Consider the following 21,061-nt stretch of genomic DNA (forward strand, 5'->3'; position numbering starts at 1 on the left):
ATTTGGTGGGCTTAGCATTGCTCCTAGCCTGTTGCGGTTTTAAGACGGTAGAGCATTGATCGCTGTGCCTAACCCTACTTCTTCGCCAGTAGTGCTCTCACAGGGCACCGCTGTGACTTGCTTTACTGACACCCAACCTCTTTCACTAGTACCCCTTCACACCGAATCACCGGCTTTGTCTACCACAACTAACGATCATGCTGTGTCCACTGAATTAACGGCCGCGATAAATCCCGATCTGACGGCTGCGCAGAAAGAAGACCTTTTGGCCCTACTGCAGAAACACAGTGCTTTATTTGACGTTAACACCAAGCTTCTGGGACGCACTTTTGTTGCTGTGCATCGCATCGAAACCGAAGGCAGTTCGATTGTACGCCGTCGCCCGTATCGCGTGTCTTCCGCAGAGCGAAAAATCATTGCGGACAACGTTGATCACATGCTTAAAATAGACATTATTCGGCCATAGTCCAGTTCTTGGTCGTCTCCTCTTGTGTTGGTCCGCAAGAAAGACGGCTCTGTACGATTTTGCGTCGATTATCGAGCACTTAATAAGATCACGCGCAATAACGTGTATTCGATGCCAAGAATCGACGATGCCATTGACTCCCTCCAGGGCGCTGAATATTTCTAAAGTCTCGACATTCGATCCGGGTACTGGCAAATACCCATGCATGAAGCGGACAAGGACAAGACAGCCTTTGCAACACCAGATGGACTTTAAGAGTTTAACGTGATGCCCTTCGGTTTATGTAATGCTCCTGCAAGATTTGAACGCATGATCGACACAGTTTTACGCGGCCTTAAGTGGAAGACCTGTCTGTGTTATTTACATAACATCGTTATTTTTTCTACAACATTTCGTCAGCACCTTGAGCGTTTGGACGACGTGTTAATATGCATTTCTAACGCTGGACTCAATCTCAACACAAAGAAATGTCATTTTGCCCGAAAGAACATCAAAGTATTGTGCCACCTTATCAGTAAAGATGGCGTTCGACCAGATCCTGACAAGGTTGCTGCCGTGATTCGCTTTCCTCGCCCTGAAAATCAAAAGCAGTTGAGAAGTTTCTTGGGCCTGGCTTCTTACTTCCGCCGCTTCATCAGTCATTTCGCCGCCATGGCGGCGCCACTGCACAAATTGCTGACGTCGGGCACTGCTCTCACTTGGACAGACGACTGCGAACGTTCTTTCCAAGCCCTCAAGCAAGCCTTGACATCCGAGCCGATCCTGTGTCACTTCGATGAGAACGCACAAACTTGTCTGCACACCGACTCTAGTGGCCATGGGATTGGTGCTGTCCTTCTTCAGCCTGATACCACTGCACGAGAGCGAGTTGTTACTTATGCCAGTCGCACATTAACGGCTGCCGAACAGAACTACTCGATCACAGAACAGGAATGTCTCGCAGTAGTTTGGGCCATATAAAATTTCGACCATATCTTTATGGACGCCACTTCACTGTCATAACCGACCATCACGCCTTATGCTGGTTGTCGTCACTGAAAAATTTGTCTGGACGCCTTGGTCGCTGGGTGGTGCGATTACAACAGTACGATTTTAACGTTGTGTACAAGTCTGGAAAAAACATAAAGATGCCGACGCTCTGTCTCACTGTCCACTTCCACTATTATCTTCGAGCACGTATCTCCATTCCGCGCCACTTGATGAGACCTATGTCTCGCCTTACGTTATAACCGCTAGCTCTTACTGACACGACATCTTCTAATCGCGGCACTCAGTTCGCCTCGTGTCAACGTTCAGACCCCTACTGCAGCAGCATCATCGAACGGCTGTGCGGTACTATTTCTGCACCAAATGCCCGATTACGTCGACAACTGCGACTATTTAAGCTCGAGAATGATGTGCTGCACCGCTATATTTACAACACTGACGGACACCACTGGGTACCCGTTCTTCCACGTTCGCTGCGCACACAAATACTTCAAGCCTTTCACGACGACCCATCTGCTGGCCACTTGGGTTTACACAAAACGTACGACCGCGTTAAGAGCCGTTTCTTTTGGCCAGGCATGTCTACCTTTGTGGCCAAGTACGTCGCTTCTTGCGTTCAGTGTCAACGGCGGAAACGACCGACTTCACCTCCTGCTGGCCTTTTACAGCCCATGCCATGTCCTGAGACACCTTTTGCCATCGTTGGAATAGACTTGGTCGGACCTCTTCCCATAACGCCAGCAGGTTATCGTTGGATCGTGATAGCTGTCGACCACCTCACACGGTACGCAGAGACGGCGCCTTTAGCTCTAGTTCGGCCTCAGACGTTGCCAACTTTTTGGATGCCATTGTGCTACGTCATGGCGCACCTCGTGTACTGTTGAGTGATCGCGGCAAGACGTTCATGTCAGCAATGATCGAAGTACTCAGAGCTTGTGGCACAGTTCATAAGACGACATCCGCGTACCACCCTCAAACAAATGGCTTAACAGAGAAATTTCATCGCACGCTAATAGATATGATATCAATTTATATCGGTCCAAGCCACGACAACTGGGACAAACGTTTACCTTTTGTGACGTTTGCTCACAACACTGCTATCCAGCGAACTACAGGCTACTCACCCTTCTACCTCGTTTACGGCCGTTCGCCGACATTCACCATCGACGCCACTTTCTTAACTGCCCGAACTAACACCTCGGCCAGTATACCCGAACAGTTCGTCTCGCGACTTGACGAATGTCGTGACCGTGCTCGATTCAATACAGAAGTCAGTCAACTATACTGCAAGCAACGCTACGACATCTCTCGTCGAGACGTCTCCTTTCTTGATGGAGATGAAGTGCTCCTTTGGACGCCCATTCGTACACCCGGTTTGTGTGAGAAGTTTGAATCGCGCTTCCTTGGCCCCTACATTATTAATGAACAAACATCCCCAGTGAACCATCGTGTTACTTCCGTCGAGGTTTCTTCGCACCATCGTTATCGTGGTTCGGAGATCGTTCACGTTTAGCGTCTCAAACGATTCGTTCGGCGTTTCCCTCCTTGCTAAGTCGCAGCCTGGCTGGCCGCTTGCGCACGCGGGGAAATTAGTGTGAGCATTATTCATAGACTTCATATTCTCAGCTGTCCATACTCGTCATCACCATTCTGGGCCTGGTGGTGGGGCTCTCGCTTGAGAGTATAAAGAAGAGAGTGACCGCCTAAACGTTATATATATATATATATATATATATATATATATATATACAGGGTGTTTCAGCGAACACTTTAAGAATTTATTTAAGATTGCCTGTTGCAGATAGCCCAATTCTAGTTAATGAGCTGGTCTACTCGAAGAGGCGGTCATTACTTGCACAAAAAATTGACACGCATAGTCGACTAATTAACAAAAATTGAATAATTAAGTTTTTAAGTAATTATCTGATGGCCGATATTGCAATTCACAAATTGTAGCCGTGGATTTCGCAAGGCGGATACACTTGGAATTAATTCTCAGGATGACACCAGTTTCGAGATATTAATTCCTGAACTTTGCGGAGAAATGCATTGGCGTTCCAGTTAATATTGTGCTTCAATAGATAAAGAGACATTTTTTAAAGAATTTAACTGGAACGCCAATGCACTTCTCCGCAAAGTTCGGTAATTAATATCTCGATACTGGTGTCATCCTGAGAATTAATTCTTAGTGTATCCGCCTTGCGAACTCCACGGGTGCAATTTGTAAATTGCAATATGGGCCATCAGATAATTAGTTAAAAACTTAATTAGTGATTTTTTGTTAATTAGTCGATTATGCATGTCAATTTTTTGTTGCAAGTAATGTCCGCCTCTTCGAGTAGACCAGCTGATTAACTAGAATTGGGCTATCTGCCACAGGCACACTTTAAGAATTTTTGAAAGTGTTCGCTGAAACACCCTGTATATATCCGCACCATCATGGCAGCCAGTCGTCCCAGTAGGACATATCAGCCCACGTTTTGATGCTGTACTGTCTCCGGAATCGGCCCATAAAAGTGGCAAGCAACATACCCAATACGGAACGGTGGTGCTTACAAAAAGTTAAATTCTGGGGTTTTACGTCCCAATACCACGATATGATTATGAAGCACGCCGTAGTCGGGACTCTGGATCAATTTAGACCACCTGCGGTTTTTTAACGTGCACGCAATGCAAGGCGCGAGGCGTTTTTGCATTTCGCCCGTATCAAAATGTGGCCGCTGCGGCCGGGATTCGATCCCGCTCTCTCGGCCTTAGCGGCGCAAGGCCAAATCCACTTTGCCACAGCGACGGGTAAAGTGATGGTAACTCTTTAAAAAAGACCATCTTTAAAACTTACCGCACTTCGTACATGGGAAAAGTTTGCGCGTGTTCAGAAAGCGCAATGAGCAAACGATCAGAAGCAGTCGAAGCAAAAATTAACAGCCGAGCCACGAAGTGAATGCTGACGATGGAGCGAAGCTCCTTGGACGATTACGGCTGGTGCTCGAGCTTTCGCTTCGTGGTCTTGCTGCCGTTGCCTGCGTGCTGCTGCTTGTCATGCTCGTAGCTCGGGGTTAGCTCGAGGCGTTGCCGTTGGGCTGCCGCGTCTCGTTCTCGAAGTGTGGGATCAGAGTCACGACGTTTGCGCTTACGTTCGCGCTCCTCCATACTGAAGTGCTTAGTGTAGCGACAGCGGCGCGGCGCCGGCACAACACCTGCGAGCGGTCAGTATGCGCGCTGCGTGCGCTTTGCGAACGGTTCTGCGCATGACGTCGTGCGCTTGCTCGCAGAGGGGTTTCGCAGCGGCGCCGGCGCAGCGCAACGCATGCGCGCGGTCGGTGTGCGCGCTGCGTGCTCGACGGGGAGCTACGACAACGACGGCCACAACGGACATCGTGAGAGCCTAAGGAGCTTCTCTCCTAATAAAAGTGAATTCGCCACCAGTTCAGTTTATTACCTTAAGAGTCCCCCGTAGGGGCATTACATAAAAGGCGGGTTTTTATCAAATCACGCAAACATCGTGGTAAATAATCATTTAACAAAATCGTCTGTGACAAGTCCTGTAAACGAAGATGGGCAGAAGGTAGTAGCGATGTTGGGGGGAAGGCTATTCCAGTCTGTCGCGGTTAGGAAGAAAAACGAGGCAGTGAAGGTGGTTGCCCGAGTAGGTGGGCGCACTACTTGAAGCGGATGGCTGGTGCGGTGAGATATGCGTGCGGCTGCTCTGATGTAACGTGCTGATTAAGGGAAGAAAAGAAGAACTTGTGGTACAGGGAAAGACTGGAAATGTGACGTCGACATGAAAGCATTGATAGGCCGGATTCGGATTTCCGAAATGAAACTCTGACGTCATATGAGTATGAGGTATGAATGAATCTAGCAGCACGATTTTGAACTGATTCTAATGCGTCGATGAGATATGCTTGATGCGGGTTCCAGATGGCTGACGCGGATTCTAGTTTCGGCCTAACAAGTGACTTACAAGCTAGTAATTTTACGTGTGGTGGAACGTTCCGTAGGTGCCATTTTGGAAAGCCTAAGGTTTTTTCAGCTGCGGAGATAATGTTAGTGACTAGTGCGCGCCAAGACAAATCTTGAGATATGTTTACACCTTGATACTTATAAGATTGCACTGGTTCGAGCGGCATGTTAGTATTGTGTATGGGAAGAAGATGGGGTTTCGACGGCGGGAGAAGGACGTGCATTTATATTTGTTGGCGTTAAGGGTCATCAGCGCATTGGTACACCATTCTGGCACTGTTAAGATCGTTCTGGAGAGCAGTTTGGTCGAAGGAGTTATTGATAGTGCGGTAGATGACGCAGTCGTCTGCAAACATGCATATATTACAGAAGACACAGTTAGGTAAATCATTAATGTATATTAAGAATAACACGGGGCCAAGGACGGATCCTTGGGGCACGGCAGATGTTACTGGGAGGTGGCTTGATAGGTTATTGTTGACTAGAACCATTTGTGTGCGATTATACAAAAATTCCTTTATCCAGATTAGTATGTTAGAATCCAAGTTCAGCAGTTGAAGTTTTAGTAGCAGGCGCCGGTGGGATACTTTATCAAATGCTTTTGCAAAATCCAAAAAGATAGCGTTAGTCTGTACATTGGTGTCAAGGTTAGTATGCAAGTCATGAACGAAAAGAGCTAATTGGGTTTCGCAAGAGAAACCTTTGCGAAAACCATGTTGGGAAGGGTGAAAAAAGTGATTACTGTCTACGAAAGCAAACATTTGAGAGTGGATGACATGTTCCATGACCTTGCGCGGCACATTTGTTAGCGAAATGGGTCGATAATTTAATGGAGAACTTCTGCTACCTGTTTTGTAGACTGGAATGACCTTTCCCACTTTCCAATCATCCGGCATGGTTCCTGTAGAGAGTGACAGAGAAAACAAAAACGATAAGTACGATGCAACCATTGGTCTGGTGTTTATTAAAAGTTTAGAGTTAATTTCATCAACGCCAAATGAGGATGATAGCTTGGTCTTCTGGATTATGGATGAAATTCCGTCTGTATAAAATGTGATGCAGTGCATGGGAGCTTCAATATCGAATACAGGCAAAGAAAATTTTGTTTCAAAATCTTCCGTGAATGCCGATGCAAATGCGGTGTTAAAAGTGTCAGCGCATTCAGTATCGGTATTCGCCTCGTGCGAGTCGTTGGCGAGTACAATGGTGCGAACTGGATGAGCGTTTATTACTTGCCAAAACTGTCCTTGGTTAGTGCGCAGCAACTTTGGCAGTTTAGTGGCATAAAAGGAACGCTTTGCGCTGCGAATCGCAATCAGATATGGTTTTCAGCTTTGTAGTAAGTTTGCCATCGATGTTAGTTCTCTTTATCTTTAGCTGCTCTATAAAGACGTTTTTTTATTTTCTAGGTTTTTAGGGCCTTAGTAAACCATGGTTTTTGATTACTGTTGCGAATGTTAACTTTTGGAATATATTTATTAGACAAATCTGTTAATTATCCTTAAAGATTGACCAGTTATGATGTATTCACTGATTGTGATACGCAGCTTCAAAATCATAGTTACCCTGTTCGTAAAGTTTTATGTTTTTTTGTGTCTTGTTTGGTGTTACAGGAAAAGAGAAACTAGCATGAATGACTTCATGGTCACTAATTCCTCGAAGGTGTGCAATGGAAGAGAGTGTACTGGGGTCATTATTCAAGATTAGGTCCAGAATGCTTGCGGATTCTGGCGTGACGCGCGTTGGCTCAGAAACTAATTGCGTCAGATGGAAGTTCAAGCAGATGTCGATAAAATTGCTTGTCTCTACGGGACCTACTAATGAAGAAGATTGTAAGTTTCTCCAGTCTATATTTGGGAAATTAAAATCACCGAAAAGGAGGATGGACGCATTAGCGTATGTTGTCGTGAGCTGTATTAAGTTGTTATTGAGCTCACCACAGAATTCAAGAGTGGCATGCGGAGGCCTGTAGCAAACTCCCAGTGGCACTGTAATTGGCGACGCGCGATATAATAGCCATAGAATTTCGAGTTTAGCCGCGATTGTAATAAACGAACACGGAAGTTGCCGGTGAACTGCTATAAGAACACCGCTGCCCCTTGAGCCTATGCGGTCAGTTCGATAAACTTGGAAGTCAGGTAGCTCGGCCAAAACTTCGGTATCAGTGAAGTCATTCATGTTTCTGTCAGAATGAGTATGTTGCTGCGTGTTGATGATATTATATCAGACACAAGCTCGCGCTTCGGAAGATAACTGCGTGCGTTAGTAAATACTGCGGAAAACGAAAGATGATTTCAGGGTGCAAGTCTTGATTGATGCTTTTTTTTGTAGAGGACGGATGATTGCTACACAATTTCCTTTACAGAGTTAGTTGATTCGTAAAAAAGATGTATCGTTTAGTACCAATGCACAAGGTTTTATAGCGTAGAGAGTAACGAAACTGATTTATATTTAGCGAAAGCCAGAAGGGCCTTCCGTGCTTTCTGAACCGGGCGAGAGAAATCTTCACCTACGCTATAACCTGTCCCTTTCAGCATTCGTCCTTTTGACAGAAGGGCGTCTTTCATTTTTCAATGCGCGAATTTGGCTATAACTGGACGATTCCGATCCTCCGCATGTTTCCCTAAGCGATGTGCCCGTTCTATATCTGTGGGGTTAATGTCGGTTTGTAGATGATCACGGCAGATCTGAATTATTATTTCTTCAGACTTAGTAAACGTTTTATTTGTAGTAGGGTCAGAGATTCCGTAGAATACTAGATTATTGCGGCGGGATCGGTTTTCGGCGTCGTCGAAACGGGCCTCTAACGCTGCGACCAGGCGAGTTGTTTCTTTTAATGTCTGTAGTGCTTCTGTGTCTTGGCGTAGAGGTATGAGGGCTTGAGTATGCGACATGAAGTCAGTCATGCGCTTATTAAGGGCGTTGATTGTTTTGTCTGTTGTGGTCAGCTGCAGTTTGAGGTCCTTAATCTCTTGCACAAGTATCGTTTGGCCTGCGGTTAGTTTCTGTAATTCGGCCAGTACAGTTTCCAGGCTGGCAGGGGCAGGGTTAGTTTCGACGTCGCCGGATAGGATTAGTAGAAGACGCATAACATGACTGCATTCAGTGACAATCACAACGCAACACTATGGGCTCGGGAGCTGTACCTGAAGGTAATTGCTTGATTTTTTAGCAAAAAGTGCGTATGTTTGACTGACCTGCAATTCGAGAGCGAAATGGTTAGCCAACAGCACCGTGGTACAGTCACCCGGCCCTCAGAGCTGCGTCGACGGTGGTTGTTCTTTAATAGCTGGCGGGGCTGTTGCTGTTGGTGGCGATGACTCTTTCCAAGTTACCTACAAGGCTGGTAGCTCGCCTTCAAACGGTATCGCCGATGGAAATGGTGATCGCAAGTTGAAACTGGGCAAAGGGTGGCACGTGGCTACCCCTTCTTCGTGACAAGGGAAAGCCTGCCATGACGAGGCACCCGAGGATGCGCACGCCAGAACCGGAAGCAGCAGGTTGGTGATGAGATAGACGAGCATCTGCAATTCGAGAGCGAAACGGTTTGTGGATGGTACAGTCACCCGGCCCACCAAATACGAAAATGAAAAAAGAAAAAGAAAATTCTAACAAGTAACTTTTATTCTTGCACACAATTGCTTTAACATTATTATTTAGAACATTAAAAAATATAGCCATCTACACACTTAAGACTTTTTTTGCATGTCTATCATGGACAACATGACGCCATATTGCCAGAACCACAACCAGCGCAGCTTTCCTTCCAGTGTCAGTACTCGCACTCCGGCGAAACGTGGCCAACCCGGTGCCGGGGTGTTATCGACGGCAGCATTCATCCGGCATCTTGCCAGCGCGCAGACGGTGGTCGGCTTCGGCAGCATCCTCGACTGGCGGCCGACCATCTTCGTGAACGCATTCCCGTCGACAAGAATTTGCAGCGCCTGCGGACTGGTGCCCCCAGCGACGGCCATGTTGCCCTGCCATCACCTGCTATGTGCGTTGTGCTACAAACGCGGTGAGAACGGCATTGGCCGCTGTCTTCTGGATAAGGAAATGTTCCGAGAAGAAGATGTGATTTGGTCCACCCATATCAGCCGAGATACTCTTATGAACTGCAGCTTGCGCTGCTAGAACGCGTACAACGGTTGTAACGCTGAGGGCGCTGCTTCCTTGATGGTATAGCATTTCACCGACGACTGCCGGTTTCATGCGGTTAGCTGCCCCAGCTGCAACGGGAAGGTACTGCACCTGGAAATCATCAACAATCTGGAGTCCCGCCGCCCACCACCTACTTCTCCTTCGCTGCAAGCGCGCGACGAAAACATCGTCAATGCCACTCTGGATGTCAAGAAGTCCCTGAGAAGTGTCTCGGAAAACTGTAAATCTCTAGAGACGAAGGTGGAGTCGTTCGAGGAGCGTCTCGCCAATTACAGAGACGACTCGGCTGCCGCGCTGGCCAGGATGATCGCCACGAGGCCGTAGCGGTCGCCGCTGAAAGCGCCACTGAGGCAGGTCGAACTCAGCCTAGGTATCTACTGGATAAACACAGGCATAGAGCTGCTTCGGAGATCGAGGACGCCCTGGTTCAGAAGGAGTGGTCAACAGCTGCGGCCATCGCTCAGAAATGGAAGTAGATACAGGACTCTATAAATAACCAAGTCGCAGAAGCGTTCACCTAAGTGCGAAACGGAATCTCTGCTATGTCTTCTTCGGTGCGCGCTCGTCTTATTTCTCGCGTAAGTCGTAAGGTTGACGAGTGCCGAAAAGAACTCGGGCTGAACGAAACGCTGCGCGGAGAAGGTGCCGCAGAAGTTCTCAAAACGCTTCCTTTCTCCTCTCTCGCCGTTAGTAACGATGCCCTGTTAGTTTCAGAGCAGAGTGAACGATTAGTTGACTGGAATGATCTCCTGTACTGTTTGCCAATTTTCTTACTACGATAACATTGCTCAGACTGGGTATTTTTAGGGATGCCATATTGCCCCTGCATTGTATTTTGACTCAATCAGCCGTAAGCTCCAGGTTAAAACACTTGTATGCGAAGGATTGTACGGCGAACTCCTTAAGTGGCCCGTACTCCCAGGGTGTGTCTCATTCATCCCACTAATGAATCCAACAACATCACGTTGCGCAACGAGTTTACCTGGGAACGATATGTGGGTGAGCCCTATCCTCACTATCAGGTCCTCTATCAGGCATCGACTGATTTTGTGAGCATTGTTACATTGCTTGAGGGTGGTTTCATCTCCGGCAACAAATTCCTCATCGAGAACATATTTGCAGTTTCAACATTCCTGCTCTCGCAGCTTTATGCTGCTGTATTGTTACTCGCACTGCAGTAGTGCTGTTTTATTTTTATTTTGTCTTTCTGCATATTGTCACTAGACTGCCGCCTTGACGCCTCCATTGCGTTGTTCTTTCCTAATGAAGATGACTGCACTGCAGTCACGAAAAAAACTTGCATCACAAACCATCTCCGTATGACTGTCGGCGTTAATGTGATCAGCATTGAAGCAATGTGGCGACACAGCGTATTTCCATCGCCGAAACGCGTCGCGCATGAGGCACGTACTGCAGCAGGACGCCTCTCGGGTTTCCCTCTGGAAACGTGGCGCCATCTCACGACGCCGCCGCGAAGTCTATGCGTGGCGCTCGTCTGAATATATTGTCGCGTAGTGGCCGTGAAGAACGCAGTAGGGAAAACTGTGAGTCAACTCTTTAATGGGCGAACCTGTGCCGAGAACAACTAGTGGCACTCTAAGTACAACGATAGCGGCGAGCCCAGTCGGCGATCTTCAAGATCTCATCTACGGGTGAGGCTCGTCGGCTCTTTATAGATGACTCATTGAACCTTCCAGCGTAATCACTGGTGCTCGCGTAAGTTATAGAATGTACACCACTATTTTAGTCACGCACGCAATCTGATTACGCAAGGCTCGGCGACAATATAAACAACAGATAGAACCATCGATAACATCCGAGAAACTTCCGATACCAGAAGGCGCCGTCTTGCGCTGGGCGATAGCTTTGCAACATTTGTTAGCCGTTGAAAGACGATCCCCGGGAAAGATAAGCAGGCGTGGCAATATATTCAGAAGACGAGATCGTTCGAATGTATCCTCCCGAATACAACTATTAGACAATCGCAATTCAAGGTGGTTTTTATTGTCTAATGTTGCGTTATGTTACGTTATGAACCTGAAGAACAAGTTTAAAAATTTAAATACCGTGGTTAGATGCCGCAAGCTGAATCTCAATGTACGTGTCAAAAATATCTCAATCATCTCCTTATGTTTCCTGTGGTAAAAACTGCGTTTCATTGCCTATGCGCAGAGAACATTACATTGCGATGTTGCAGCGGCATCAGGTATTTTCATGCAATCTGTGATTTCGAATCGCAACTCGAGGTTCCTCTCGGTCATCTGGGACGACACAGAGGTCTAGATGAATTTAGTGTCACATTTATCGACAGTGGATGGCAAGAATATGAGTAAACCACTTCTTTATAGTTACATATGCACCGTACTTCATACCCAGAATGTGTTTCTTTTTTGCCTAATTCCGAGTGAATTTCGAAAAAAAATGTGGTTGATCCCTCTTATATAGGAATCGGTATAGAACACGAAAGTGAAACGTGTCTTCACAGAAGTAGTGTAATGTTTATTGCACATTGATATATAATGTCTATTGGTGTTTTGTGGCTAAAGCGCCCTTAGGCGTTGATGCACCCACGCTGACGCCTGGTGGCACGTCTCCTCCATCACGACTACCAACGTCGATGACCATGAGCAACCGTCGTGCATATGGAAGCTGCACTACGCTGCACACGCTAGCACAACGCGAAAGACGAAGCACGTAACTGACACACTAATACAACGCGCAAGACAAAGCACGTAACTGAATCGTCACCGAGTCAAATCAGCGCGTACAGCGCGTCGTAATTGCAGCCTCCGCGATCAACTTCAGAAACATTTTCAGAGCTAATTGCGGAGGCCACGCTCCGCTGTGCTGAGTACGGTGAACGCCACCTAGGTGGCGTTGGTAGTGCTTCTTGATGCCAGCGTCCCTTCGAATGCTGGCATCGAGGCGTCGTAGTGCTGAGACCACCGAAGCGTTCACTGTCGGTGCGCGTTAGTGTCATAATGCAGTACTTCTCTTTTCTGCTCGTAGGCGGCGGCACCGCCCCGAGCAAGAGCGCGGGTACACGGAGGAGTGTTAGATATATAAGGCGCGTCTGTGTAGCTCTCTGCAAATGCGTTTGTGGCGCAATGGGTTAAACGCTCGGCGATCTATCGTCGCGGACCGAGAGGTCGTGGGTTCGATTTCCAAATGTTGCATGTTTGTGGAACTTTTTCTTCTGGTTTCTTTCTTTGTATTATGTTCTATGACGTATTTCCGTGACGGAAATACGTCAGTGAAGTCTTGGTGGACCCCGGCTTAAAACACTTCGTGTTAAAAAGACTTAAAGGCAATGTGCAATGGACTGTGCAAGGGGGTCATAGGAAGGTATATGACCCGCGTTCAATTCCACTTTTGCCATTTGAACTTGTGTTGAAGCTGTCATTCAAGAGCCGCGCATAACAAGCGGGACCAACTCCGGTGAATCAAGTTGGCGTCAAAGAGGTTAGTTGAAAAGCGGTACATACCCAAATGGGCACAAACCCATTTACCAAAGTTTGCATGAAAGAGATCCATCGAAGAGCGGGACATAACAGTGACAGATTGACCCAGTCTGGTGTCGAAGAGGTTCATTAAACAGTAGCACACACACAGTGAGACATACTTAGTGTGACATACCCAGTGACCGAAGGTGACGTCATCGAGGTTCATTAAAAAGCATTTAACCCATTTACCCAAGTTGGTCCAACGGATGGTTTCGAAAGCTGCTTCCACAGCACATCAGCCTGAAGGTGGACGACCCTGTGACCCAATTTGGCATGGAAGGGGTTAGATACGGCCAAAAAGAGCGTGCGAAGAGACACACAAACAAACCGCAAACCGGATGAAGATCCCAAAGGATGCTAATCACATTAGGAAGACATTGAGCTTCAATCGACACTGCGAAGGTGGTTGGTAAGCAAAGCTGTGCGATCACCTGATCCGATAGACAAATATGGCGCAGCCTTGAATTGGGTCCTTCCGAGCCTGAGCACGACGCCGTGGTGCATATCGACGCTGCTGTTCCTTTCGTAGCTCATCGTGTTGACGATGAGTAGCAACGGGAAAATCATACTATTTTACCACAATGTGAGAAGTAATTATTCAAGCAGTCGCTTGCTGAAAGAAATTTGCTAATGTCGTGAGGGCGTTTCGAAGGTTGCGCATGCAAGGGAAACTATGTCGGGCATAAAAAATTCTACACAAATATTGCTGTCACCTTTTACTGCTAAATGTTTTTTCTATATCCTGCAGACGGCACTTTTTCATGACTAGTGTAGTTTATTACTTTTTGTTTCAATTTACATTGTTTTTAGCCCTGACAAAAAGTAGACATTGGCCGCATATTTATAATATTTTTAGTGAAAAAAACTAATTGTTCTATGAGGAATATATTCACAGTATTGGATTGGTATATGTGTATACTAGATGATGAAAACAATCTAAGAAGTAATAGCATTACTTTCTGCTAAAACCTTGAGAAGACGGGAAAAAATGACGAACTGACTCAATTTAACGGTCCTGACAGAATGTAGCAGCGCAAGTAAAAATGAAGCGTAATAAAAATTTTACACTACGCTTTGCTGCCAAGTCTTCAGAGAGTAAATTTTGTTTTAAGTGAGAAAAACCTTTTTGAACTGCAGAATCACAAGGTTGCGCAGGGCATCTCTTTCTTTCGCCTTCACTGCACAACACGTCGGTCAGCGTTTTTGCCCAGCTCGTTTCACGTGTTCCTTTTTTTGTTTTGGTGTTTTGGTGAATTCAGATTAACTTGGGGTTCGTGAAGTCTGGGTTACTCGCCACTTTCGTCTCGTACATTACACGATTTGGATCCTTCTATCAGATGTAAAATAAGGAAACAGGCGTCAAATGGAAGCTTGGAACGAAAAAGAGTAATGGTACTAAATACGCATTATTACTTCTCCGTAAATATCTCTACGCTAAGTTCGTGCGTATATGGCGTTCCACGATATATTTTGACGCCTGTTTCTTTGCACTACGTGCCCTAGAAGGCGTCAAATCGTCTACGTTAGGATATAAAAGTGGCCAGAAGCTCAGACCTCAGGAACCCCAAATCAATCTCAAATTGCCAAAGACTACCTTGTTCTGAAATCGAAACAAAACAAACACGTGGAACGAGCCGGGCTAAAACGCTGACCGACGAATTGGGCAGTGAAGGCGAAAAAAAAGAGATGCCCTGCGCAACCTTTTGATTGTGCAGTTCAACATTTTTTTGTAACTTAAAACTTACTTTTTTATGACTTTTTAAATAAATAGGCAGCAGAACATACTATGAAATGCTGATTAGGCATAATTTTACTTTGACCGCTACACTGTGAAAATGGAGCGTCCATTCGAGTCAGACTTCATTTTCCCCCCATTTTCCTCATGATTTTAACCGAAAGAGTAGGTGTTATTCCTTCTAGGAGTATTTTTATAATCTAGTATGGAGGAGGAGGAGGAGGAAAAAAAAAGAAGGAAAGGCAGGGAGGTTAACCAGAAGCACGTCCGGTTTGCTACCCTACATGGGGAAGGAGTTTAAAGGGATGAAAAGAAAGGAGAGAGAGGGAAGAAAGTACTCGCAGTATAAACACGTGCGGTTGTCCAACACTTCACAATCGGTCACTGAGGCCAGTACGACTTCATGAACTGTAACAATGCCCACGTCGCTTTGTAAGCCTGCGACGCGTGGGGCCACGGTCCAAGAATCTTTGTCTCTGAAAACGGTCTGCTGTCTAATCGGTCTAACACACTAGTATACACACATACAAGTCTATGGCGTGAATATATTCCTCATGGAACGATTAGTTTTTTTTTCTAAAAAAACAAGAAATATCCGGCTATTGTCGACCTTTTCTGATGATTAAAAACAATGTACATTATAGCAAAAAGTAATGCACTACAATAATCTTGAATGTGTGCCGTCCGCAGAATATAGTAAAAACAATTGCACTAATAGGTCCAAACAACTTCTTTGCAGAATTTTTTTTTGCCCGACATAGTTTCCCTTCTGTGCGCAATAAGAACACCGGTAACCAAACGTCTCTCAGATCTCGATTTTCCGTGATCTCGACGCGAGAGGTCACGTGTTGGGCCGTCACTGCTCGCTACATGGAGCGTTCTCTTGCCAAAGCTGGCTGAGTGTGACGTAATGCTCCCTTTTATGTTTTTCCTTCCTCGATGATTCCGAGCCTCCCTCAGTATGGTGGGGCCATACTCAGTCGCCTGTTAACACATTCTTTCAACCACAGTAAATTTTAGATCAAAATTTTACAAATAGCCATATGATCTTTGTGAACAATATATCGAGTGAACTTTACACGTTGTCCATACGTACGTGCTAGATGTTACTGCTTGCTTTGGTCTAATATTTTGAATATTTCTAATCTTTAAGAAATGGGTCGTAGCAACATGGCGATGCCTTTGCGGTTGCCACATTTGTCGCGCAGCTTTTCCGTTACAGTTTGTGTACTAACTCTATGTAATTTCTAAATCCTGACTGGGAGCTTTCCACTGTCGCTGAAAAGAAAAGTATACAATCATTGCATTCTACCGGTATTAACATATGGGGCGGAAACTTGGAGGTTAACAAAAAAGCTCGAGAACAAGTTAAGGAGCGCACAAAGAGCGATGGAACGAAAAATGTTAGGCGTAACCTTAAGAGACAGGAAGAGAGAAGTGTGAATCAGACAGCAAACGGCGATAGGTGATATTCTAGTTGACATTAGGCGGAAGAAATGGAGCTGGCCAGGCCATGCAAGGCGTAGTATGGATAACCGGTGGACCATTAGAGTTACAGTATGGATACCAAGACAAGGGAAGCGCCATCGAGGACGGCAGAAAACTAGGCGCGGTGATGAAGTTAGGAAATTTGCAGGCGCAAGTTGGAATCAGCTAGCGCAAGACCGGTGTAATTGAATATCACAGGGAGAGGCCTTCGTCCAGCAGTGTACATAAATATAGTCTGATGATGATGATCAAACAGGTACTTGCGCTCCGCGATTTAAGCAGTATACCCTAAGCTGGAACATGGCTGCACAGTAGCGTCACGATCTCTGTTAAGAAGAAGAAAAAAAGCCTATACATAATATAACACAGTACTGGAGCGTTGGCGCTCAACCATCCAAAATATGCTGCAGAATACACCTGCTGCGCAGTGAGAGCAAGTGTTGACCTGAGAAAGTGCAGAAGTTGAACACCGAAAAAATCTGAATTGATTGCAATAGTCAACTTTCTGCGAAATTATTTTCCGAAAAAATGAAATTATCCTTACTGTATGAAAAAAGTAGCTTTGTTCGCGTGCCTATTGGCACGCATTTGTCCCTTCCTCCTGCTGACGGCTGCTCTACATTAAAGGAAATTACAAAGAGGACGTTGCATCAAACCGAAGGCAAAGGTACGCATAAATGTAAACTCATCTACTCTACTGCGATTGTTGCTTGCTGTAAGAAAACATGTCGAAAAGTAATAGTAATGTACTCATCATCACCACACCAGATTACAGACGAATATCACTAACTAGCTCTGTGTGTAAATTACTAGAACACGAAATATTTAAACACATAACTTTATATCTGAAAGAACAACAGTATCTTGTATCCTGCACAGCATGGTTTCCGTAAGGGGCTTTCAACAATTACTCAACTTTTATAATTAATACATGACGCAGCTCAGGTCACGGACAAACATAAACCAAAAGACTTTATTTCTTAGATTTTTCTAAAGCAATCAACTGCGTTCCACCCAATAAACTAATAAACAAATTAGAGTTAACTCTTGTTGGTACTCCCATAGTTCGCCGGATAAAAGACTACATGAGTAACCGCTCACAGAATGTACAAATACGCGACGCTGTCTCTAGAATAACACCAGTCACATCAGACGTACCACACAGTAGTGTTCTAGACCCAATTTTATTCAGAATATTTATTATTGACTTGCCTCTCTCAACTAATGTAAAAATCAGGCTCATTGAAGATGATTATGTCATTTATCAGGAAATAAATACTCTTGCAGATCCCCTAATCCTTAATAGCGCGCTAGAGGCTGTACACAAGTGGTGTAAAAACCGACAAAGGTCTCTCAATTTAGGTAAATGTGTTTCCTTGGCAATCACCCACAAAAAACACAGGTCTAACTTCTCTTACACTATTGACAACTGTCCCTACACTGAAGCAAATAATCACAAGTATTTGGAATTATTAATTTCAAACGATCTAAGATGGGAGACTCAAATTGATAACATCACTAGCACAGCCCTAAAGCAACTATTTGAAATCAAAAGATGTCTTAATGTTGCACCACCAAATACCAAACTAATAGCTCATACCATACTTGTCCGATGTGTACTAGAATATGCTAGCCCTGACTGGTTCCCGTTTACCCATCAACAGGTGAGCAAAATAGTGGCAGTACAAAAAAGCAATAAGGTTCATTTTCAATAAGTATATACTGACAGACTCACCAACACATCAACTTAATAACGCTGGCATACTAACACTACAAAACTAAACCAAACTAACACGACTAAAATTGATGTTCCAGTTACTACATAACATAATAGAAATTGACTGCTCAAGAATTATGTCTTGCTCACAAGTAAGAACATCTCCTCATAAGCTCTCTCATACACTAACTGAATACTCTTTCAATACTAATTGCTTCAAATGCTCATTTTCCTCTAGCTATTCAAGACTGGAACTCATTGAAACCGACTGTAACTAACGAATCATCATTAAACAGGCTTATATGTATGATTGAGAACGAATTGCTTGCTTCACAGGTAACCTCAGGGAGAAACACACGGCCTGTGTGGCTGAGCAATTCTCTGGGGGCTCCATGGCGAAGTATGATGTCACGCAGAAGGAACCATGCCACATCACGCGCAGATGCGGTAGGCAGAGGCGAAGTTTCCGCATAACGCGTTAGATGGTCTATTGCCACAATCACCCAGTGATTGCCGTCTGAAGTACTCGGCAGGGGCCCGTAAAGATCAACTCCGACGCGGTCAAAGGCGCGTCCTGGGCAAGGCAAAGGTTGCAATAGGGAAGCTGAGGAACAAGGGGTATTCTTGCGGCGTTGGAAAGCAAGGCAGGAGCGCACATATCGGCGGATGAATCGGTACATTCTGCGCCAGTAATAACGGAGTCGCAGAATGTACCGGGCATGCGCGCATTAGTACTCAGGCATGCGCGCATTGCGGGTCATCGTGAAACGCTGCACATATGCCCGAAAGTAGATGCCGTGGGACCACGAGTAACCATTTGCGGCCGTCCGAGAGGTAGTTACGGCGGTATAGGAGTCCGGCAGGAACAGCGAAGTGGTGTGCTTGGCGAGGCAGTGTACGGTCAGAAGAACGCGCTGATGGTTTGGACAGAAAAGCCAGCATAGAGACAATCCGTTGATCCTTCTGCTGCTCCGAAAGCATGTCCGTGGCGGTGAGGGAGGACTCGTATATTGGTACCTTCGAATAATTTGGCTGGCCTGACACAGGGGAGCGGAAAAGGGCATCCGCGTCTGTATGTTTACGGCCAGAGCGATACAGCACTCGAATGTCGTACTCTTGGAGGTGGACCGCCCATCGAGTGAGGCGACCTGAAAGGTCTTTTAAGGACGAAAGCCAGCAGAGGGCATGATGGTCAGTTATTACGTCAAATGGGCGGCCGTAGAGGTAAGGACGGAATTTTGTTATGGCCCAATAGCCAAACATTCTTTTTCTGTAACGGAATAGTTGGCTTCCACTTTCGTTAGAGCGCGGCTGGCGTAAGCAACGACGTATTCATCGAAGAAAGTCTTTCGTTGCGCAAGAACAGCGCCAATTCCGACACCACTAGCATCCGTGTGAATTTCTGTTAGTGCGCTGGGGTCGAAATGACGGAGAATCGGGGATGAGGTTAGAAGACGACGCAGCGTCCTGAATGCGCCATCGCAAAGGGGCGACCAGGCCGAGAGGTCGTGGTTACCCGCGAGAAGCTGCGTCAAAGGCGCTATTATGGTGGCGAAGTTGCGGATGAAACGGCGAAAGTATGAGGACAATCCGATGAAGCTGCGGAGTTCTTTGGTGGTCTTTGGTCATGCGAATTCGGCGACTGCTTGCAGTTTGGTAGGATCTGGAAGCACACCATCTTTCGAAACAACGTGGCCGAGGATGACTAGCTGTCGGGCGGCGAAGCGACACTTCTTGATGTTGAGCTGGAGTCCAGCATCGGCGAGGCAAGTGAGAACGCGTTCGAGTCGGAGCAGGTGAGAAGAAAAGTCCTGGGAAAAGATGGCAATGTCATCGAGATAACAAAGGCATGCCTGCCATTTGATGCCGCCGAGGATGTTATTATTATTCATAAAGCCGTCAGGCGTAACGAATGCCGTTTTCGGGTGATCTGACTGAGACACCGGGACTTGCCAGTAACCAGATCGTAAGTCTAAGGACCAAAAGAATTCAGCGCCTTGGAGGCAGTCTAGTGCGTCGTCGATACGGGGGAGAGGATAGACATCTTTCCGGGTTATATTGTTCAGGCGTCGATAGTCCACACGAAAAAATGTCACAGTTTCGCCCTAAGGGCGAAGCAATGAATGCGATAGCAACACAGCAATGTCATACGAAGTAAGGTGAGCGGCTTTGGTAGCAATACGAATTGTAGTAAACATGAGCTGATTAAGTAAGCAGGTGTGCTGCGGCGTAAGTAGACCGACATGAAGAGAGACTCGATGACCACGAGAAGGCGCGTGTGAAACCGTGATGTTGGTGAGAAGCGCTTCCCGTGGGCAGTGCGTGCGACGGGACACACCTGTAGTGCTGCACTGCCGATCCGGGCAGCATTGCATGTGTAGCGTGCGTTGGAAAATGTGGCCCGACTATTACTAACTGAATGAACAAGCGTGGTGTGAGCGCGCACAAACAAACAGGAATAGATCACACTGAACGACTGCAGACAACGACTGTCAAAACGCTGGCAGCGAGCGTATATACGCCGCAGCGGGCGAAGGTACGTGCGGTCTATCGTTTCAACGGAAACTGAGCGGCTAATACACGGCGCATAAGGGCGCCGTGTGGAGATAAGAGACGGTGCGGACGAGCGACGAGCGCGGTTGTTGGCAGCGTAGAAGTGCGCCCCCCCCCCCCCCCCCCCCCGCGCTCCCTCCGGCGCTGGCTTCCCGCTTCCTTGCTTGCGCGTGGGTGATTGAGTGCGTTCGCTCTCCGTGAAGCGCGCCTCCCCGCATGCTTCCGCTCGGGCATACGGCGCGCGGCGAAGATTTTATCTATAGGGAACCTCAAGGCGACGGCGACGGCGACGACGACGGCGACGGCAGAAATCCGGTAGAAGTGTCCATATAATTGCTATCGCAATAAAACGAGTTGTCCCATCTTTCTTTTTCACCAGCACTACTGGAGAGGCCCAAGGACTGAGGGAAGGCTGTATCACGCCGCGTTGAAGCATGTCGCCTACGTGCTCGCCGATGACACGGCGCTCCATCGCGGACACACGATAT

This window comes from Dermacentor silvarum, chromosome 1 (genome assembly GCF_013339745.2).
Source record: "Dermacentor silvarum isolate Dsil-2018 chromosome 1, BIME_Dsil_1.4, whole genome shotgun sequence".
Taxonomy (NCBI): Eukaryota; Metazoa; Arthropoda; class Arachnida; order Ixodida; family Ixodidae; genus Dermacentor; species Dermacentor silvarum.